We start from the raw sequence: 23,261 nt of genomic DNA, 5'->3' as shown, positions 1-23,261 counted from the left end.
TGTGCACACTTAAAACCCAGGACAAAGGGAATATCAGATTTCGTCTGGACTCCAGATGGCCTTGCAGCCTAAGAGCCGACTTTCTGTGCTAATACGAGACACATCGATTTCTAGTAGGAAGAAGAAGAAACGTGTTAGCCTCAATCCCCGCGTAGGGTACTTGCAGGGATTTATCAAGCTGATTTTGACTGTGAATCTCTGAAGGGACATTTTCATTTCCCTCTTTGTAAATGTGAAACCTTGAAGGGAACATACAGAAGCTATAGACCCCCCAGTCAGGATTGTGACCTGAACTCTGAGGCCACCATTTCCTGTAGACTCACCAAGCCACACCCCTGCCTCCTGTTACCACACTTAGCACAGCTTTTGGTTACTTTGTTCCTAAGGCTGGGCGGGTAGCACGCTTGTTGTAAAACTAGCAGGTGCTCCTTCTTCGCGGAGCTTACTGATTTTAGAGAAATCCGAGATGCGAAACTGTCAGGGTGGATTCTGAATGTGCTTGAAAGTGGTTGGGCTTCTCAGTAAATAGACTCCAACTGAGAACGTGTAGATGCTAGATGCTGGCCACTAAGGAATGCATCCCAGACAGAGGAAACGGAACCATGGGAAAGTGGGGCAGGAAGCCCCGAAGAATGCAGTTGGTAAGGCAAGGGAAGAGCCTGGCCCAGCTGGCCGAAAGGGAGAAGCCCAGCTGTCTGCGCGCGGGCTGCCTCTGCCACTGGAAATCCCACTTTTATAGGCATCAAAATGATTTTTAACTTCTTTTTGGAACTTGCTAAGAAATTGTTATTTTAAATTTCTCTGTTATCCTACTGATTTTTATTTCTGTTTTCTATGCCTTTAAAAATTATGCCTTTTCTGTAGCGGATAGGTTGACCACCAGAAACAACTTCCCCTTCTATGTAGTTCTATGTAGCCTGTGTCATCCTTTGAAGCCCAAACTACACTGTGTTTCTGGGATTTCTGCAGATGATTGACAGGAGTGTAAGCATCCAAGACCCCACCCACAGGGAGATGACTTGACCCCAGAGTGTCCCCAGTCTATTTCCTTCCAATCCTTGCCTCTGATTCTATGTATGACAACACATAAATAGACCTCTGACCAGCAGATGGAAAACCATACAGATTGCAAATAAATTACATTTCCTTTGTATGGAATTTTTAGGATCATGCTACGTATGGGATTCATAGGAATAATGAATTAAAAATTTAAACTAATTAAACATTTCTAAGTTAGCTTTAAAAGACGCATTAGTATTTTCATCCGTTTATGAAAATAACCAGAAACCTAAAAAAAAAAAAAAGAAAAATTGCAGGGTTCTCAAATAAAACTGAATCTGTGAATGAAAAGGTACCGACCAGCTAGTCGCTGCAAACGTTTCCATGTTAGAGAAGGTTCTCTTTGCCCTCTGTTATTAAACTAGACCGAAATGTATGTCTACTGCGGCTCCTCATATCATTTCTGAATTTAGAAATACTTATTTTTAGGGGTATCTGTTTAATGTTTTCTAGATGTTTGGCTGGGGAGGGGAGGGAGAGAGAGGTAGAGACAGAGACAGACAGAGATAGAAACAGACAGAGATAGAAACAGGGAGAAAGAGACAGGGAAAGAGGCAGTCAGAGACACAAGGAGAGAGACACAAGGAGAGAGACAGAGAGAGACAGAGACAGAGAAAGTGAGAGCAGGAGTGAGAGAGAGAAAACGTTCCTGCCAAATCCCTCCTACAGGCGCACCTCCAGTTCACCTGAGGACCTTTCATGAGGCCTCACTTCTTAAAGGTCACAGTACACAAACACAGCAGTTCAGGTCATCAACTTTAGAGGCTTGGGGAACAAATTGCTTTCAATCACCACAGGGACATAGCTCTGTCCTTTAGTCTATGAACCATTTTGGGTAATTTTTATGAACTGTGTAAGATAAGGGTCAAGATTCATTTTGCCTACTGGTCCCTGACTGCTACAAAAATCATTTGTTAAATAGATTATCACCCCTCCCCACTGAATTTCCCTGACACTTCAAAAAAAAAAAATCTACATATCGTTTGAATTCTGAACTCTCCGTTGGTGTGAATGTCTGCTGTTCTCTTGCTTTCTGTAGCTCTCCTGCACACACCATATCATCAGTAGAGGTCCTTCCACTGAGCGCCCTCTCAAAACTGCTTTGGTTTTGGTAAGTTCTTTGCATTTCCAGTAAATAACAATAAACTGTTCAGTTCAACCCCCCTAGCCCTACCCTCACCGCCCCAGGAACTGGGTCGGAAATTTCACTGTCAGATTGAGGAGAATTTCCTCACTTTCAGTCTGGGGCATGGCATGGCATTTGTTTAAATTTTCCCTAAATTTTCTTTACAGTCTTTCTTAGATTTTGATATATATAGATATGCTATATATGGTGTGTATTGGTATGTATGTGCCATATTAAGTTGACCCAAAAGTATTTCATATTTTTAGAGATCACTAGAAATGGAATAATAGTTATTATTACTAATTCAATTACTAGACTGAATGATATTTTAGAAATCACTTTAAAATATTTTATCACCTCTATTTTCTTCTAGTATATAAAATACATATGATCTTTAAGTCATGTGAAATACACACTAATTTTTAGAACTTTTAGTATTTTATATATGCATAATTATGTTTACTATAGCCTTACTATAGTAAACATAATTATGTTTACTACATACCTTTTTTTGATATGTGCTGATTAGTTTGGTCCTTTTATCCTTCGGGATTATTCCATCACACTAATGTGCCTCAGTTCTTTCTTGAAACATATTCATTAATGTTTGATTGGTTAAAACTTTGGGTTTCTGTGTGTTTTGAGCTGTAAAGTCACCACGAGCATTTGTTGAAATTCTTTGTGCAGTCATGCGCTTGGGCAAACACCTGCAGATCCTGCTGTAGGAAAACAGTGAGCTACTTCCTTAAGGTCGTCGCGCAACTTTGCATTGCCTCTAGCAACAGCCTAGCAAATAAGCAGTGCGGCCTTTGCTGCCGCGTGCCAGGCCTGCTTTCTCCCTTGAGCAAGGTCCATCATCGAGATGATGCCCCGCTCTGGCCATCTGGTCCTCTCCCAGGGCCTTATTATTTGATTAAGATTTTTCAAGATGGGTAATAAGTTGGTAAACATTAGGAAACTAGGGTTCTCCAGTAGGGAATTTTAGGTTCATTATAACCTGAGCTATTTTGACCATCTTCAGAATTTCCTCAGTCTATATATGTTCAGTCCACAGATGTACAAGCTGGCTGTTTTTCTATGCGGGAGTGTCGTTTCCTTACGTTGTCAAGCATAGTTTAATGGTGGTTTTAAAGCCCCTGTCTTCATGTTTCATCTGGGTCACCCTACCTGGCTTCCCTTAACTTATTTTCACTTGACTCATGTTCCATTTCTTTCTTTTGTATATCTAATAATTTTTATTGGATCCTTAGCACCATGAGAAACGCATCATTGAGATTTTTGATTTTGCTGTGTTCCTCCAAAGAATATTGATTTTTTTTTTTACAGCAGGTAGAAGCAAAGTATTAGACATCAGTCCATCTTGTGCCTTAATCAGATTGCGCTGAGTCTGTGCACATGGGTGATCCGAGCAGACGGAGGATGAGCCAAGTTTGTAAGCAGATTTTGAGATTCTTCCTCGGTGATGTTTCTTATAAGAATTTCTCCCCTCACTTCCCAGCTGCTGTAATTGTCTTCATATTTACCCCCAGCTTCTCATAATGAACAACTGGACATCTGGAATCTCCTAGAACTAAAAGCCTTCTTCTGTACGGCAAAGGAAGCAAGCAATCAAAAACACCGCCTAAGGAACGGGAGAAAATACTGACTAGCTACTTATCTGTCAGAGCGTTAGGAACTAGAATAGTCAAAGAACTAAAAATAAACCAAGAAAATAATAAGATAAAAAGTAGAAATGATGGGCTGGAGAGATGGCTCAGCAGGTAAGAGCACTGACTGCTCTTCTGAAGGTTCTGAGTTCAAATCCCAGCAACCACATGGTGGCTCACAACCATCGGTAATGAGATCTGATGCCCTCTTCTGGGGTGTCTAAAGACAGCTGTAATGTAATTACATGTAATAAATAAATTTTTAAAAAAAGTAGAAATGAATGTCAACTCTCAAAATACAAAAAAAAAGAAAAATAAGAATGACAGAAAGAAAGGAAGGAAGGAAGGAAGGAAGGAAGAAAGAAAGAAAGAAAGAAAGAAAGAAAGAAAGAAAGAAAGGAAGAAAGAAAGAAAGAAAAAGAAAGAAAGGAAAGGAAAGGAAAGGAAAGGAAAGGAAAGGAAAGGAAAGGAAAGGAAAGGAAAAAGATTCCGATGTAGCGGCATGCTATTGTAACCCAGCCCTGGTACCATCAGATGCAAGGCAGAGCCACGGTTCCTGGAAGACTGTGGGCGAGCTAGTTTGGAAAGCAGAGCATGACAGGAAGACCAGCAGAGACTCAGCCTTACCAAGGTGGAGTGAGAGAACTGGCTCATGGAGCTTATTCACTAACTACCACATATGCATCAGAGCATGCAATGTTCCCCTCCCCCCATCACCAATAACTACAGCAGCAGCGGTGGCGGCAGTGGCAGCAGAACAAGCATATAACCCAGCTCTACGGTTCTTGGAAATACCCCAGAGGAACTCTCTGACCTGCTGCAGGCATGCCTGTATACCAATGCTCAGTGTTACTCTATTCACAATAGCTAGGAAATAAAATCAACTTAGGCACCCACCAACAGATAGAAAATGAAAACGTACTATGCCTACACTGTGGAATTTTATTAAACTGTAAAGAAAAATAAAATCATTAAATCTGCGGGAAATGCATCAAAATGGGAAATAGTAGTACCGGGTTATGGAACTGGGCTCCATGGAGACAGACGTCTTGTCTCAAACATAGAGGCTACCTTTGAGTTTTCCCATTTATATGTTTGACTTGGAGTGACTGTAGAGGTGAAGATACCAGAAAGGAGACAGGGGGAAGTGGGAGGGGGAGATGGGAGAGGGGGAGGGGAGGGGAGAGGGAAAAGGGGGAGATGGGAGAGGGGGGAAGAGGGGAGAGGGGGGAAGGAGAGATGGGAGAGGGGGAGAGGGGAGGGGGAGATGGAGGAGGGGGAGATGGGAGAGGGGAGAGGGGAGGGAGGATGGGAGAGGGGAGAGGGGAGAGGGGAGAGGGGGAGAGAGAAGATAGGCGCCTTAAGGGACAGAGGAGAGTAGAACCAGTTACATGAGAGAAGACAGGGTATTGGGAATGCAAAGTTTAAATGAGGGAGGGGAAGGATGGGAGAGATGAGGAAAGACATGTGGAAACTAAGATATGTGGAAACTTACTTGATAACTTAATTAAAAACATATTAAGAGAGGAAGAAGCTGGTGAAGAGGCGAAGGAAGAGGTGGCGAGTTGGAAAGAAGGCACCCATGCAGACATGCTGTTCTTAGAAGTCGGGTGTTACTACATGAAAATCCCAATGCCCCATGTGGAACCCCCCACCCCAAGACCTCTAGAGCAACAGTCGGTTGCCTTTGCTCTTGATTGCCCACCAGGACAGGTGGCAATACCCCATTGCTGAAGATACCACACATTTCGGTTGCCAGACAAAGAAGTCAAGCTGAAACGGAGCTGGACGCTTCCTCCTTGCTGACTTTTGCAGTGCTGGAAAGCGCTATGCAGGCTGTCGGAGGAGGGCAGGCATCAACAATCATTCCCAGATGTGAACCTCAAAGACTGCAATGCCAACCTGCTGGGCAAGGGGTATCCTCTGTGCAGTGGTGGTGTGACCGTTGTGCGGTAACCAATTCCTGATTGCATCTGAGCCTACTTCACAGGAGAGATTTGTGCCTAGTCCTGTAAGCCTCGCCAAGGGTCCAGTGAGAAGTGATAGGCCCTGGATGCCAATATGCTACTGTTGCTTTGCTAAAGACCATTGTACAAGATTTCCTTCTAAATATTTATGTTTATAACCATGTCAGTGATGCTTTTCAGTCTTCTGTTTGTGCTGGAAGACAGTTCACACAGACTCATAGTTGGTCCAAGGGAAGAGAATACGTGAACATTGAATGCCCAGGCCTTAAGTAGGACATTTGTATCACCCCTACCCCCGAAAGAGCCAGAGATCTCTGTGGGAAAAGAGGTGGAAAGACTGTAAGGGCTTAAGGATAAGAAGCAGTGACGATCCTGTGGCCCTAACCTGGCTGTTAGACCCATGCACACACAGCACATGTGGCTGTCTACACAGGAACCATTAACATTCTATCACTAATGGGAGAGGGGCTTATGAAACTCTATCCTACCTGAAGGGCTACAGGCAGCTAATGAGGGCTGGGGAGGTAGAGTCACATTCCTTAGTTGTGTAAGTTTTCTTTGTTCAAATAAACACACACACACACACACACACACATGCAACCACAATTAAACAGTGGGTGTTAAAAAAGGACACGGGAGTGAGAGGAGGCCCTGTTGGAAAGAAGGAGTTCAGTGGGAGGGGGAACTAGTAGTGAATATAATCAAAATAATTATATACATTTCAAATTGTGAGAGAATAAATAATGTTTTAAGAAATTAAAGTCTACCGAATAATGTATATTCGTGTGAAAGAAGATATTTGGATCATCACAACGCTAAGGCGTGGTCACAGAAGTGTGAGATAGCGGGCCACACTGCCTCTGCCTCAGGAAGCAGAGAGCTAGATGAGTGTGGGTGCTTTGCTTGCTGTCTCTGTCCTTTTATTTAGTCTAAGATCCTACCCCATAGGATAGTGCTACCCACATTCAAGGCTGGTCTTCCCACCTCTGTCAGCCAGCGCTCTCTGGAAATGCCCCGGCAACATGCTCCAACATGCTCTAAGAGGGTTTGTCTCTTAGGCCACTTTTAAATCACTCAACTTGACAATGAGGATCAACCATGACAGAAACAAAGGAGAGGCAAGATGGCTTCTCCTTATGATTACAAGTAAGGTCATGACTGCAGTTTGTGGGCAGGACAAGACTCAGTCCCTCCAGAATAACCCACAGTCTGGAGAGAGGCCTGCCAAGGGACTTGGGCACACTCCCAACCCTGGGTGTTTCTGGGAGAAGCTCTGACGTGGCTGAAAAGTGATCACACCCCGGCTTCCCAGGCATGCAAGGCTGACTTGACTAGGCAAGCCGCACTCCAAATGTTTCTGTCATTCATTCACTGCTAACCCTGGAGACGGCAGTGTCCAGGGCAATGGCTGTGCCACCTGGGCCTGTGGGGAACCATCTAGATGGGCAACCACTAGCCACATACAGCTCTTAAGCACCTGATAGATCTGGTTAGCCTGAATAGAAACATGGGCTAATGATTTTGGTAATCATGGGTAATGATTTTGAAGTGTTAATGTAAAAATGATTGTAAAGCATCACTTCAATATTTGTGCTGATTCTGTATCGAAATGATGATATTTTAACACACACGATATTGAATAAAATATATAATTGAAATTAATTTCTTTCTAATGTGGTCACTAAAAACACGTGAACTCATATGCATCATCCATATTTATTTGTATCTATTGTCACTGAACTAGGTGACCCTCTCTCTACTAGGTCACGTGGAAGCAGGTAGCATCAGGTAGCAGGTTTCCAGTCCACAAAACACAGTCTCCACTCAAAGTGGTATAAAGAGTAAAGATGTGAGGTGTCCAAGGTTTGAAACTGCAGGTTACTGACAGCATCTCCCTGGGTCCTGATACAGGCTTGCCAGGCTCCCACTCTGCCATCATCTGGCGCAACTCAAAGTCAGCGCATTGTGACGTTTTAAGGATCACATCCAGATGTTGTCAACATCTGGGGGGGAAATAAAACCATGCGAAGATTGCCTTTCTTCATCTCTCTCGTTAGAAGGGATGGTGTCTTTGCGATGTTTCTCCTGGCCACCTCTCCCAAATTCCATTTCCATGTGTTTTCTCAGATAGCTTGCCCCATGAGACACCTGAAGTCAAGATAATTCCATTTTATCTCAGCAGAGGGCATCCTTTCCTTCTGGGAACATGACCAGCTCTTAGTCACAGAAGACTAAGACTCTAAAAGAGGTCATAAGAACAGTTTCAAAATTGGCAAGGATGGGCTGAGGTGCACTCATTATCCAACCTAATCACCTCACTTCCTGCGTGGGTATTGCTCAGAATCCCATGTTCTGTTGATGCTTAGCTAAGAACTGGAATTTAGACTTCCTACTGTCAACCCAATGTCTATCATGATTCACCCACAGCCCTCTCTCTAGCTGTGCATTTACTAAATAAGAGCAAGCTTAGCCCATTTACATTTAATGTAATTACTTGTGTCTTGGAGGTTTGATCTATCACATTATTTGATGATTCTGGAATGTCCTCCCTCATTTATCATTCCTCTCTCTCTCTCTCTCTCTCTCTCTCTCTCTCTTTTATTGACTTCTTCTGGATTGGGTAAAAATTTAAATTATCCTCTTTCTCTCTTATTTGTTTAAGAAATTTTGTTATTTTATAATCATCTACTTTTTGGTAGTTAGTGTAAAATTATAGTTTCTACCTAATATTTTATTTTAACTTTACATTATTGATCTTAACATTGTTCTATGTAGTTTGGTAATATCAAAACTTTAAACCCCATTCACTCACATCTCAACTAGTTTTCTATTTATCAATTATAATTTTATGCAAATTTTAAAAATTCTACAAGATCTTTTTGTTTTTCTTGTCTTTTTATTTATTTATTTATTTTTTATTTTATTTTTTTTATTTTTTTTTTGGACTTGGACTTGGGGCCTTTCATCTGGATCCTTTCATTTCTCCCTTAAATATGAGTTCTGGGACTTTCAAAACTCATTTAAACAAATGATAATAGAATTTCTGATGCTAGAATTTTAGGATTTTAAGTGGGCATATGTTTTTTTTCACTGTGCTGATTATATAATTTTATTGCCTTTTAAGTTCCATTATTGACTTTGAAAAATCAGCTATTTTACTTTTGAAGGTAACATGTTCTCCCTGTATACACACAAACCACCAGTTCCTATGGCGTCACTATGTTATAACCAGGAGTGTTATGTGTCAACATGCTAGTGTTCCTGATCTATGGATTTATGTCTATCATCAATTTTTATATTACCTTATGGTTGGTGACTAAAATTCCCAGCAGTTCCCATCTCCAGTTCTCTTGGGTCTGCTTGTGTTGACTTTTATTTCTGTTGTGTTGTATTTTTCTCAGTGTGTTTGTATCTGTGTATGAGTGGTTATTCTTGACTCTAGTGTTTTAAGGTGTTTATAAGTGTGATAGCATCTTTTTCCAAAGAGAATTTTCCTTTTCTTCTAAGGAATTCTTGAGGTATTTCAATTACAGACCAAACCAAGGCCAAGATTAGTGGTTCTCTGGACCACTAACTATAATATAAATCAGTACAGACATTCTTTTCAGGAATTTGTCTACTTACAATTCATGTTGTCTGAAGAAGCTGCCATTCTGGAATGACAGCTTTAAGCAGAGTGGGGGGTTAGAGTCTTCACCTCTGGTGGACAGAAGGTCTTGGCTTTTTCTCACTGGCACCCACATCCCACAAAGGTACAGCTGAATTACTAACCAGTTTTGTAAGGATTGACAAATGCCCTTAGGATGAAATCTAGTTTGAATGTTAGTCTTGTTTTCTGACTTTTCCACATCTAGCTTTTCATTTTGTAAACCCTCACTATCTTTTTAATATTTCATTGCTTTAAGCAATTCAAAGGCCTTTTCATCCATTTCTTTGGGCACCTTTAAAGTGAGACTTGTCCAGATATCCTAGTCTACAATTACTAGAAACAGAGGTTTCTACAGATAGTCTTAAAGGAAAATATTCTTGGTCTTTTATTCTCACACCATGATTGTGAACTTTTCAGCTCTCAGCCATTGTTCACGTACAAAGGATTTAAAGTACTAGAAATAACTCAAGGGAGGGAGGGCTTGAGAGCACAGTTTATCATGGCGGAGAAAGCATGGAGGTGGGGGCAGCCCTCAGTCATGGCTTCTCACCTCGCTGCATCTTCAGCAGGAAGGTGTGAGCAGGAAGCAGATCTCTGTAGAGCAGGAAGTAGAGCTGGGTCATAATTTCTGAGACCCACGCACCCCATTTCCTTCATCGAAGCCCCACTTTCCAGAAGGTTCCACAAGCTTCCAAAATAGCACAAAGTGTGCGCTGTATCAGGACATCATATTCAAACCATGGCACCATGGGAATGACTGTGTGAGCTTCCAGGGAAGCTCTCACATGTTCTTGTAACATTCACTCAGAGCCATCTGTCTAGAAATGGAAAATATCCACATGTAGAGAAAGATGTCCGCACCAGCACAAGGAGAGGGGCCTGAAGCGAGGCTTCAGTGGTTAAGAGCACTGATTGCTCTTCCAGAGGACCTGGGTTTAATTCCTAGCACCCACATGGCAGCTCACAACACTCCGTAACTCCAGTTCCAAGGAATCTGATGCCCGTAGATGTATATTCAGGTAAGATACACATAGACATTAAATAAAATCTTTTAAAAAATGTTTTAAAGGAGAGAAAAATCCCAAGCAAAATGGGAGAAGGGGGAGATATCTAGAGTAAGTTGCTAAAAAAAAAAAAAACAAGTTAAGGCAAAAGACTAAAGCAACACAGAAGCTCTCCATCTCACATAAAATACTGCACAAGCTTCCTGAATGGGTCAGTGGAAGAGAAATCACTGCTTCTTGGGACACCAATGGTGCAGGGCAGATGGGCGTCAGGTAAGCACAGCTCTTCCATTCTGGTGGAGGATCGCCTTCTTGTGATGACAGGAAGCTGTGAGCTGGCTGGAAGACAGAGTAATGATTTTTGAAACAAATTATTAAATTCAGAATCACAAAAGATGACACAGCCATGATTCCCACGATTTGAGAAGCTGAGGCAGGAGGATTGTGAGATGCGGGTCTGTCTGGGCCACAAAGAGAAACTTTGTCAAAAGAAAGGAAGGATGTGTGTGAGTGTGTGTGTGTGTGTGTGTGTGTGTGTGTGAGAGAGAGAGAGAGAGAGAGAGAGAGAGAGAGAGAGAGAGAGAGAGAGAGAGAGAGAGACTAGGGAAAGAGAAGTGAGATCCTTGTGATAGGCTTAAAAATGACCTGCCCAAAAAGTCTTGTGCTTCTTGGAGTCAGGGGGATTTTTGAAATGGAATCAGAGGAAAGAAATTGGGGTGGAGTGGGGAAAGCCCAGAAGGTTCTGATTACTTCACAGCATTTGTCTCTCTGCTGCCTCCCTCCCTCCTCCATCTGGGGAGGCTTCCTGCACAGCAGCTTTGAACTGTGAGAAGGTGGAACCCTCCCTACCCTTTCCCCCAACAAATCACAGCTCTGGAGGGAGCTACAGAGAAGTCGGTTTCTCTGGGTTGTCACCCGGTTTTGATGACTGTGACCTCCTTAGTAAACGGAGTCCCATTTGAGTGATTGAAAAGAAATAGCATGCTGTCAAATACGACTCCTGATTTTATGTTTTTTGTGATGACGTTTTCAATATGAGATCGGGAACGTCTGGAGAGAGATGGAGGTGGGAAAGGTATTTGCTATGGAAGCATAACTTGGAATCCCAGTATAACACACATACACACACACACACACAGTTACACACCCATACATGAACTGACACACACATATTGCATACACACACCTACTCAAGTACAAGCATACATGCACACATAAGCATTACACTTACTCACAGCACCCCACACATATCACAAACACATACTCCACATACACACGCATACACATAGATGTGAATGTACAAGCACACATACAAACACACATATGCACACATACATGAGCATGTACAAGCACATACACACAGGCACACAGATACACACAGACACACACACACACACACACACACACGGGAAAGGTAATGTCTGTTTGTAATATAAGGCTCTCTTCGTCCTCACCCAATCCCACCTCTCCAGTTCTCAGCAGCATTATCTTTTAGCAATAACCCTAAGGGAAAGAAACAATCCAAGGAATTGTTGCATACTGGGTGCCTGGTGTCACTCAGACAAGGGCCTGCTGTCAGATCCCAGAGTTGAACACTCTCTAGGAGACTACGGACCCAGCACAGCCAAGACCAGCCTCCCAGCCCGTCTGCAGCTCTTCCTGTAACCAGAGGTCTTTTCCTGTGTTTGAACTTGCCACCAATGGCTGTCCTACCAAAGGTAAACAGCAGAAGTCTGGGCAATCCTCTCTGTTCCCAAAAGAAAGCTTTTAACTTTTCTTTTGGAGGAAGGAGAAGGGGGTCGTTTGAGGACGGGGTGGAGGGAGGGAGGGAGGAGGTTAGACCTGAGGAGACGCAGTGACCCCAGAGGCTGCCCTGTTGTGGCTCTTTCTTCTTGTTTCTCTCTTCACCTCTTACGTTGTTTTTGGCTGGCTCCATTGTGCAGGTCACCTCCCATGCACTGACAGCCACTTTGAACATCTGTCATAGCAGGTCACCTGCCAAGCTCTGTGCCTCTGGTCACATCGCTCTGAGGGCTCCCGTTTGTGCTTCAAAGCCCGGCACAAGTGGTAACTTGCCTTCTTCAGGGTGAGTATTAAAAGAAGAGGAAGCCTGGGCCAGAGTTACAAAACCTGTGACATTAAGGCTGGAAGAAGAAGAAATAAGAACCGAAGAATAGTGGCGTCTCCTGCTGGGGCCTCCTTGCAGGAAAGATGGGGGCAAAGGCGGATCTGAGCGTGTCTAGTCTAGTCCCCCCTCCCCTTGGGTTTGATACTGTTTCTAGAAGAGGCTCAGCCTGTCACACTGGCGGCTCAGCACGGGTGACACCTCAGGAGTGAGATTGGCGGGGACTCAGGGAAAACAGCATTTCTGATGTCATTTTAATTTTTGATTCAATCACTCAGCAAATGGCTGTGGAGCAGCTTGTGACCAGAAGTGACTTCCTGGCAGTGGACAGAGGGCCCAGTTCAATTCCATGGAACTTACATTCTGTTGTCTGTATTTGCTTTTAAGTAATATGAGCCTTTGGATCGTTCCCCTACTTAGAAAATGACAGGTTTCTGATGTCTGACTTTCTGAGCATTAACTGGCATACATGAGACAGGTGTGTATCTTTTACTGTATAAAGCAGATTAATAATTCTGCCACCGTGGAAAACCTACCAAGAAAAGACACTTAAAAAGAACTCGCCTAGCCGCCCCTCCACCCTCCGCAACCCCACAGATGCAGGGAGAGAAAGCAAAGCAGCAGGGAGGGGTCATGAGTGGTGGACTGCCATCTTCCAAGGTGTCATGAGTGGTGGACTGCCATCTTCCAAGGTGTCATGAGTGGTGGACTGTCATCTTTCAAGGTGTCATGAGTGGTGGACTGTCATCTTCCAAGGTGTCATGAGTGGTGGACTGTCATCTTCCAAGGTGTCATGAGTGGTGGACTGCCATCTTCCAAGGTGTCATGAGTGGTGGACTGCCATCTTCCAAGGTGTCATGAGTGGTGGACTGTCATCTTCCAAGGTGTCATGAGTGGTGGACTGTCATCTTCCAAGGTGTCATGAGTGGTGGACTGCTATCTTCCAAGGTGTCATGAGTAGTGGACTGTCATCTTCCAATGTGTCATGAGTGGTGGACTGCCATCTTCCAAGGTGTCATGAGTGGTGGACTGTCATCTTCCAAAGTGTCATGAGTGGTGGACTGTCATCTTCCAAGGTGTCATGAGTGGTGGACTGTCATCTTCCAAGGTGTCATGAGTAGTGGACTGTCATCTTCCAATGTGTCATGAGTGGTGGACTGCCATCTTCCAAGGTGTCATGAGTGGTGGACTGTCATCTTCCAAGGTGTCATGAGTGGTGGACTGCCATCTTCCAAGGTATCATGAGTGGTGGACTGTCATCTTCCAAGGGGTCATGAGTGGTGGACTGCCATCTTCCAAGGGTCCCCCACTGCGTCTGTCTGTTGTCTCATAGGTCATGTGTTTGAAAACTCCAAGAAGACCGAGCTCCCCCTCCCTTGGCCGGTGTTCAGGGGGCAAAGGTTTAGCAGTTGTGTCTGGTGTCAGGGTCAGACTTCGAGAGGAGCCTATGAAGAGTCTCCGCTGGGATATTTGGTTTGAAAAGGCAGAGCCAAAAGTTCTAACCCAGAAGCCTCCTGGGCACTTACTGTGTTAAGTTATCTTCTGCTGTATAGCAACTTGAATAGAAACTTGGTGCTAAAAACAACAGCAATGAAAATAAAAACAAAACGCTGCTATGACCTGAATATATCCCCTCAACTCATGTGTTAGGGAGTTAGTCCAGGGTGTGGCGATATTATCAGGTGGTGGGGCCTTTAGGACTGATGAGGTCAGGGGGCGTCTGACTTCACGAGTGGATTAAGGCTTTTCTCACAGGACTTGACTGGCCACCTCAAGATTGGGACATTATGAACTGAGACATCCCCTGTGTTCTGTCTCCCGTACAAGTGCCTGCTTGGCCTTCCATTTCTGACAGGCTGAGACAGAGGAAAGTCCTTGCCAACTACAGTTGCGGAAACTGTCAGAGTCAGTAGAACTGAGCTAAATAAACTTTCTTTTATATACACAGCAGCACATAGATGGGAATAATAAATAATTTTTATTTTAGATTCTGTAGATTAAGAATTTAAAAGGCAGTGATTGCTATCTTTTAGATTCTGTAGGTTAGGAATTTAAAATGTGTCACTGTTTTGCCTCAGAAGCTCTCATGAGGGTACAGTGGGAATGGTAAGGGCTGCCAGGACCGCTGTCATCTGAAGGCACTGGGGCAGCCAGCAGATGGCTTCCGCTGTCCTCCATGTGCTCCACGGATTGCTTGGGTGTTGTGACAAGCAGCTGATTCCCCAGAACAAACAATGGGACAGGGGTAGAACGATGAAACTGCTTGGTACTTTAATGACCTTGTCTCCTACGTCAGTCACTGCCACTTCTGACTAATCCTTTTTCATTAAGAAAAGGAAATTACTGAGTACTGCCCACAGGAAAGGATGGGGACTCAGGTGTTTTGGGTCAAATAAACTAATATCAAAAAATTTGCAGGCATATTTTAAGACTATCCTTAGGTTCATTTACATATAGGTTATATTTTTTTTCCTTAGAGAATTTTAGAACACACTATAGTCACAGTAGCATTTTTAATTAAAACAAGATTTATTTATGGTTGTATGGGTGTATGGGTGTTTTTGTCTGCAGGTATATATGTGCACCAAGTGTGTGCCTTGTACACACAGGAGTCAAACGCAGGTGTCAGATTCCCTGAAACTGGAATTGTGGATGGCAGTGAGTTGCTGGGTAGGTGCTGGGAACTGAACACAGGTCTTCTGCAAGAACAAATCCTCCTAATCACTGAACAATCTAACCAGCCGCCCCACATAGCATTTATCTGCTAATATTTTACTGTGCATTTTAAAAGCAAACCCACTGTCTCATTTTTATTACCTACAAAGTTAGTGGTAGCTGCGTAATATTTAAAGAAATTACCTGCGAATCTGACATCTTGATTTTTAAATAACAAGGTTTCACAACACCAGGACTCCATTCTCCTATGTCTATAGAGCATCTTGGGTGATTCATGACTCATCAATTAACCCTGATCCCCATTACAGCTTCTTGTATTGCACATGAACATTATTCAACACATTTGTATTAGCCATTTGACTCATTCGAGTATTTGCATTTCTATTCAAATATGGTCTAGAAGCTAGTGAGGCCAGATGACAGGCTTGAGGAAGAGAGGAACCTGACCCTTACGAGCTGAGTCTCACAAGACTGAGAAGAGAAACTCCACGGGAGCTGAGTTTTATCAGAGTATCAGTAACCTTGGGTCTTTCTCTAGGGGGAAGGTTCTGGGGTTAGTTAATAGGTCTTGAAATTCCAAATAGATGTTCCTATAACAAGTCTTGATGAGGAAAGTTTAGAGTCACAAACAAGTCAGCCAGCTTTGGAGGCCCAGATCAGGCCAAAGTTCAGTGCTAATTCCCCTCTGTGCCTTCTCTCTGGAACAACTCAATGAAGAACATGGGATCGATGAAAAATAGTGACACAGAGCTGTCAGATGATTTAGTGTCTACAAAAGACTGTCTTTTCGTTTCTTGTGTGACATAAAATAGAAAATCCTGGGAGGCTCATAGAAAGCTTGCAAGGAGAGGATAGGCCTTGCTACCTTGGAAGAAGACATTGAAGTTGGCGGTTCTGAATTACAGATGTGAATCCTGGAGGACATTAACCTCTGGCCTGTGACAGTCCATCCAGTGACTTTAGGATGCAGATACCCATAAGCTACCTCATATTTCTCATACTAGATATGTGAAACTCAGAAGGGGTGTGTGTATGGGGGCGGTGGTTAAGAGCTCACAGATAGCTTCCCAGCACTGGAGAGGCAAAGGCTGGCAGATCTCTGAGTTTGAGGCTGGCTTGGTCTACAGAGCTGGTTCCAGGACAGCCAGCACTGGACAGGTTCCACAGGAATCCCACAATTCTTCAGGAATAATTTTAGGATATACATTTAGGAAACTAAGGAAGATATATATGTACACACACACACACACACACACACACACACAAATTCCCAGACAATGGTGTGCCCAAAGAGGGTGGAAGCTTTGTTTCCTTCTTTTCATCCCTGCCTACTCACCTCCATCTAGTCTCACAGGAATCCTTTGTAACATCCTTCATAGCAAAATACTAGACAGAGCTTGGTACTTTCCTGAGTTCTGAAAGCCGCCCTGTCAAATTATTTAAGTTGAGGAAAGGGTTATGAGAAACCCATTTTATAGTCAGTTGGTTAAAAACACTCAACACACACCCTGCAGCTTTATTTCTTTACCTGGAACAGAGAACAGGCTCATGAGTCCGGGCTCACAGCTTCTGGGACTAAATGTTTTTTCTATATAGACTATGTCAGGATTTAAGTGAGTTAGAGGACATTGCTATTGGGTGCAGACATGTTTGTTTGCTTGGTGTGTAAGGAAACATCCCCCACATGTTTCTTTGTGGATTTGGGCAGGGAAGGGAGGCTGGTTTTTTCCACACTGGGCTACTTTGTGTAGCCTTGGCTGTCCTGGAACTAGTTTTGTAGACCAAGCCAGCCTCAAACTCACAGAGATCTGCCTCCCTTTGCCTTTCCAGTGCTTGAGAAGGCAGTAAGTAATCTGTGAGGTCAGGGAAACTAAGCCTGTTTTTGTTTGTTGTTTTGTTTTGTTTTTTGTTTTGTTTTGTTTTCCTTAGTCTCAGATGATCCTTACAACTATGGGTGTCCAGTTCTAAACTACAGACCCATCTTGTATATCAGAGTCTGTTTGGAATAATGTCAACCTTGGTTCTAACATGACTCCAATAGCTTCACCACCACCACTTCACACTCACCCTCACTCACCACCTCCTGGCTATCTTTAGGAATGCTTGATAGCTTTCTGATGACAGCACTGGGTGTGTACAGCTCTCTCAGGTTGGGGTTGATAAGCCTAACCATAAGAAATGCATATTGAGACAGTTAGTAAGCAGGTAGGAGGCAGGAGCAGAATATAGTCAGGTTTAAGTATCAGTTTTGAAAACGGGGATGCAATTAGAGTCGTGGTGGATGTCCTTATTTGACAGACATTCATAAGATATTTTCATTTATTCCACACATTGCCTATCTCCTTTCTCTTGACAAACAACCTACCCACCCATCTCTCAAACTGCCATGGTTATCCTGTGTCCAGACATTAGCATGCCCGACTGGATTTCTCCAAGTCCTCACAAGCAGTGCCTACCTGGTGGTACAAACACAGCACATAATCCCTAAAATTGGAGAAATTGTGGTCTTTAATGTAGAAGCAAAAAAATTTCATAGGCCAGAAGCTCACTAGGTAATGGTGAGCAAGTCTGAGCTCCAGAAGGTTCCAGGCTGTGAGTGGTTAATGGCTTCTGCATAGAGGACAGAGATACATTAAGAAAATTAAACAAGCCGTGCTTGTGTGGGGACCTAAGCCGTTGGGTTCCATGGCTTAACATTATTGCTCTGAATCAGAATTCATGGGTTTGAGATCTTACTAGTTGAGAACCACACATTCTCAAACACAGAGGGATGGGTGGACAGCACAAACATTACAGGGTTGTGTGCCTTGAGGTAGGTCTTGAAGTACACAAAGCCAACAGTGTTATCCCCGGGGCATGAATGCTGGACGTATATGATAGACTTCCTTCCCCAATAACTTGTTCAAATGAGTCCTTCGTATCACTTTTAGGGCAAGCAAAACAAAAAACACTAAAACTAAAAAAGGAAGAAAGAAATGAATGTTTTAGTTGTTTGGGGAGTTGGGTTTTGAAAACCATCATGCCTTAGCAAGAGAAAGACAGTAAGCCAGAGACAATGGATGGCTCGAGGTAGCTTCAGGCCGGGCAACCCTTCAGCTCTTTAAAATGTCTCTCCAGTCCACATAGAACCCAGAGGTCAATAGAGGCTCACTGTCCACAGAATCCCAAGAGGACATTAAGTCCATACCATGGGGCTTGAGATCAGGAGCCATCTTCCCAGGGGTTCCACAGGAAGTAAGAACATCACCCTGATAGCTTGTTCAAGCTTCTTAGGCACCCTGCAAGAATCTCCAAGGTATCATCACATCCTCAAAACAACTAGATATGATGTAAGAAGAAACCCTGAATGTCATGTATCCCATGTGCGAGGAGCTGGATACCAAGGGAAATCAAACCAACCACCAGCCAGCCAACTAACAAAATGTTGAGTCACTGGAGAAGAATCTCTTCTCAGAGAGAAATGAGTCCTACCTCTGACCTTTCAGAAGACATCTGCTAGGGACAGATGTGATGCTGTAACTTAGAAAATGACTCAAAAGTCCATCTTCAGGAAAGTGGTCATGTAAATCGTGGTGTAGTCCCAGCTTGAAGTACCAGGCAGCAATGAGATAGGAATAAGCTGTGTATAAACTCAACACTGGGGAAGAATATTGCAAATGTCAAGGCTGAGAAACGCCCTGAGCAGATAAACAAAACCAGCTTCATACTTCATGCAACTTCAAAAGCAGGTCTGCACACCTGTTGTTAGACACGTGCAGTGGAAGGAACACAAAAGCCCTGCTTCTGGCTGTAGATGCTGGCCACTCAGACAGATGGACTTCTGGAGGTTTTCTCTGGCCAGCACCACACAAAGCTTTTGGTATACGGTTCCTAGTGTACACTCTTGTTTTGATACTGGCTCCCCACTTGCAGATCTGGAACTAAATTACTACTGGCATGAACAGAGAGCCCCAGAGTTCTTGTCACTATAGCTGGAGATGCTCACGTTGTGATGGTTTAGAATTGGGAAGTAATGAGCTGTGCACACACGAGGAGAGAGCAAGTTGGATCTGATGTTGGGTTGCTAGGTTACTACTTGGGTCCCATCATTATTTCTCTCCCAGGCCCATGGGCCTGCAGCCCTCTCTGGCCAGCTCTAATGATCTCTCTGATGAGCCACACTGTGTGGAGATTATGGAGGGGGTCTATCCCCAAGTTACATCCAGGCCACATGGGCATCTTCACATTGGCCCGGCACAGGTTCCCATTTCCTTCTCCCTCAGTAGGATTCAGAACAGTCTCCAGAAGCTCCATGCAGCTTAGGGCCCAGCTCTGATCTCTCTCAGGAGGCCTAATGGGAGGGACCTAGGGATTTTCAGTTTCTGACACCCAGTGGGTGATGGATGGGGATCATAGGTGACTTTCTATATGACTGTCAGGGCGGGGAAAGAGGAAGAAGTCTTTCTGTGGTTCCAGCAGGCAGGTTACAGTCAGGTGTCTGCAGAGAGCAACTTCAGAGAGTCCCGTGGGCAACCCTGAAGTCCAGTAGAGTCTGGCGGCTGGAATCAAAGCCTGGCACACTGAATGGACTTGTCCCTGTTCATGCTCTCTTGGGTGGGTCAGTTCTCGTTGAGAAAACAATCTGGTCCAACGTGACAGTCCCCACATGCTGAAGACTTGAAAGGGAATTCCTTTGGATTGGGACTGGACTCCTGGGGCTCAGCCTGGCCTGGCCCGAGGCTGCAAGAAGAACAAATAGGAGGGGTCATGGCTGTGATTGGCTCTTCAGGTGATGAAGGCTTCTTGGCTGCAAGGACTCTTGTCTGTTCCCAAACCTACATTCTGTGATGACAGATGCCCACCGTCTCCCTGGGGCTCCCCATCCACCTCTCTCTCACGACCCACTTACAATGCTAAGGTTTCATGCTATGAAGCCTCAGGCTTCTTCCTGGCTTGGCCATGTTGCCTCCCGCTGAAGGCCTCTGCTATTCTGGCCACCTCCCTTGTCTGGTGTCCTTCTCTGGCCTTCCTGGCTTTCCAGTTTCCCTCTCCTTCCCTCCCTGCAGAGGCAGGATGCAGAGGAAGGCCAGCAGAGGGCCAGCGCAGAGGACAGGACAGGAGGCAGGGGAGTGCTTGCTCTGCACTGCTCTGTGTGAGTCTGGCTGAAGGGCAGAGCTAGTGTTGCTGGCTGCTGTTGGTGTCACCTATGGGGACAGGGCCACTCGTGGCAGAAATCTCAATACCAGAGTCGGACGCATGTCAAATGATAAGAATGAAGTCCACCCAGTTCTTATTCTTATTCAGAGCAGCCTTCTCACGTGGTGGCTTCTCTGGCCTTGCACATGTTCAGACAGACAGGCACCCAGGCAGGCAGCTAGAGATGAAGATATACTCAGAAAAAGTGCAACAAGCACTCGATGTTGCAGACCATAGTACCCAGTTAAAGCATATAATAGGTTTTGAACCAAGCCTCACTTTCCTTGAACCCACCTTTCCCGTGGCAATCCGTGAGGTATAATCTCCACCCCATTTTTTCACTATCAAGTAAATCGAGGAAGCAGCTTATGACCAATGTTTCTTGTGCCACCACCACAAAGGACCACACAACTGCTGGTTCCTGTTTGTGGTGAAAAAGGTCTCAACTGAATGAATGGGGGGGGCACAAGACTCACAAAGCTAATTAGATGATTTGGCCCCAGCTCCCTCTGTCAGTGCATGTACCCCTCACAGAGCCCAGGCCTGACCCCTGAGCCCCAGCTCCCTCTGTCAGTGCATGTACCCCTCACAGAGCCCAGGCCTGCCCACTGAGCCCCAGCTCCCTCTGTCAGTGCATGTACCCCTCACAGAGCCCAGGCCTGCCCACTGAGCCCCAGCTCCCTCTGTCAGTGCATGTACCCCTCACAGAGCCCAGGCCTGCCCACTGAGCCCCAGCTCCACCCTCAGTAAAGGATGCTCACCCATTTTTTCTGCTCCTACTCAGCTTTCCCCCCTCTTTCAGAAACAGAGATTGATTTATCTCATACCTCAGCTGTTTCACAGCATTTTCAAAACACACTAGCACCCTCCCTCCAGTGCTCCAGAGGTGACTACATCCAAGAAGGACAGGAAAGAGTAAACAACAGTCAGAATTAACTGTGGCTGGCAACACCGTGCTAAGTGGCTTCTTTTCCTTTTTCGTCCATCAGCAAAGATGGAACTGGACTTATCCCAGTGCACAGAGCTCAGCAGGCTCTGCGTAAATTTGCTGTTTGACTGTGAGGAACTTGAAGAACCTAGAGCCAGTCAAGGAACTGTAGCAATGCTGGTGTTTCAAAGCAGCTAGGAAAAGTCAAAAGGCCTGGGTGGCCAGCCACTGTGCCCTTTGGTAAAGGCTGTAGGTTCCCTCTTGGTTAGCACAGCAGCCCAAACTTTCCCCGGCTGAGAGTCAGTCAGCATTGACATGACATGATTTGTTCCTTTTGGGCTGTGTCAGTTCTGTAAGCCAGATACTAGAGGCTGTGACCAGGAGAGCCTGCGTTTGTTTGGACAGGACAGGGCCACTCAGAAGTTTTCATGTCATGAAAACTCCCAGGGCAGAGAACATATTTGAGGAGTTCATTTTTGTAAAGATTTTCTTTCTTTCTTTCTTTCTTCCCCCTCCCCTTCCAGCATTTTGTTTAAGAGAAAATGAGATGTCTATCTTCTGTTTCCTTATTTTTTTTCAGGAAAGCGAAGGGTTGTTGACTTCCGCCCTCTCCCCTCCCTTCCTTCCTTCTTCCCGAAGGTACTCATCTGAGAAAAAGAGAACGGAGTATTGTTCCTGTTCTCCTTCTTAAGTCATTTGAAACACTGTCCCTGCGAGTTCTTTAAGTTCCCTGCAATCGGTACACAAGAGAAAGAGGGAGAGAGAGAGGGAAAGACAGAGACATCCAGAGACCAGGTAAAGCGGTGGGGGCTGCTGCCTCTCAGTCCCAGGAGCTGGTAAGTGACCTCGTACTCCTTTCTACCTTCATTTCAATGTCCTTGCGATGGAGGCTGACCTGGCATCTTCCATAGAAACCACCTCCCTGGTGTGCTCTTTAATCAAAAGGTGTGACTGATTAGTGGCCTAGAGTGCAAGCCCATGCCTCTTTGCAGAAGAGAATATTAATGCCTTTGCGAAGCTGGGGCTTGGCAGAAGTGGAAACGGAATTGTGTTGGAGCTGAGGAGGTCGTTGTGTTAAATCTGAATTGTTTTGTCACAGGCAACTTGGGTTAACTAGGAACCGCTGGGACATGTGGTGTGTCCCACTGGAGGGGTCACTGCCCCAGGACTGCATCCTGGGACCCCTCTCAGGGTGTCTGTTGAAAACTGTGATTTGCTCAGGGGTTTTTGGTATATTTATTGTCTGACTTGAGGTGTCTTTCTCCTGATTTTTTTCTTTCTATTCTGTAGTTTACCTCCCCAAAGAGAACTGTTCATATGTGACTGTTGCTCTGTCCCTGAAGTAGGAGGGAAAGGAAGGGAATCCCTCTTTGGACTAGTGTTGCTTGTGGGAGATTTGGGAGATAGGTGGCCCATGTGGGGTATATGTAAATGTACCATCCACTGTCAACTCGGGGTGTCATGTGCCACACAGAAGAAGGCAGGGGTTCCAGGGCATATAACTTGAGTTTTGGAAATCAGTGTGTGACTGGAGTGGGAGGATTTAGATTGATTGCTTGTGTCAGAAAGAATGAAAAGCTAAGCCACGGATGCAATTGAAAAATAGTCACCCAGAGCCTGCTTTTCTAATGCATCAAATAGAACACAGCAAGGCAGTCAGGCTTATATCTACACTGTGCCACCAGCGGTGAGCTGTCTGAGCTGCTTCCATTGCATTGTCAGAGAGGGTAATGTGATCAAGAACTCAGTATGGTAATCCAAGAGGGAGCCGGCGTGGCATTGTCAAAAACAGGTTAGCAAGGTCAAGCCAAGCCCGGGGCACGGCTGCTATTAATAGTTTAATCCAGTGAGATGCTGGATGGGTGGAAGGCAGTGGCTCTGCGTACTTCTCAAACTATCCATTCCT

The 23,261-nt window shown here is 44.7% G+C and overlaps 1 protein-coding gene and 1 long non-coding RNA gene across 3 annotated transcripts in view; both read left to right on the top strand.

Moving 5' to 3' along the window:
* Positions 1-394: 394 nt before the first annotated feature.
* LOC127666844 (uncharacterized) lies at positions 395-4,114 on the top strand. Its single transcript, XR_007973725.1, has 4 exons — positions 395-641; positions 2,099-2,170; positions 3,512-3,617; positions 3,715-4,114. It is a non-coding gene; the product is annotated as an uncharacterized LOC127666844 (long non-coding RNA).
* A 17,625-nt stretch (positions 4,115-21,739) lies between these two features.
* Positions 21,740-23,261, top strand: part of Znf366 (zinc finger protein 366) — a 65,784-nt gene continuing 64,262 nt past the window's right edge. Inside the window, exon 1 of one of the 2 annotated variants that reach the window (XM_052159490.1) lies at positions 21,740-22,150. The gene's annotated coding sequence lies outside the window, so the exon portion shown is untranslated. Of the gene's footprint in view, positions 22,192-23,261 lie in introns of both variants that reach the window. The other variant, XM_052159489.1, reaches the window with a different exon arrangement.

Source organism: Apodemus sylvaticus, chromosome 16, assembly GCF_947179515.1.
Source record: "Apodemus sylvaticus chromosome 16, mApoSyl1.1, whole genome shotgun sequence".
Lineage (NCBI taxonomy): Eukaryota > Metazoa > Chordata > Mammalia > Rodentia > Muridae > Apodemus > Apodemus sylvaticus.
The sequence above is the reverse complement of the archived record's forward strand: the minus strand, read 5'-3'. Positions and strand labels throughout refer to the sequence as shown.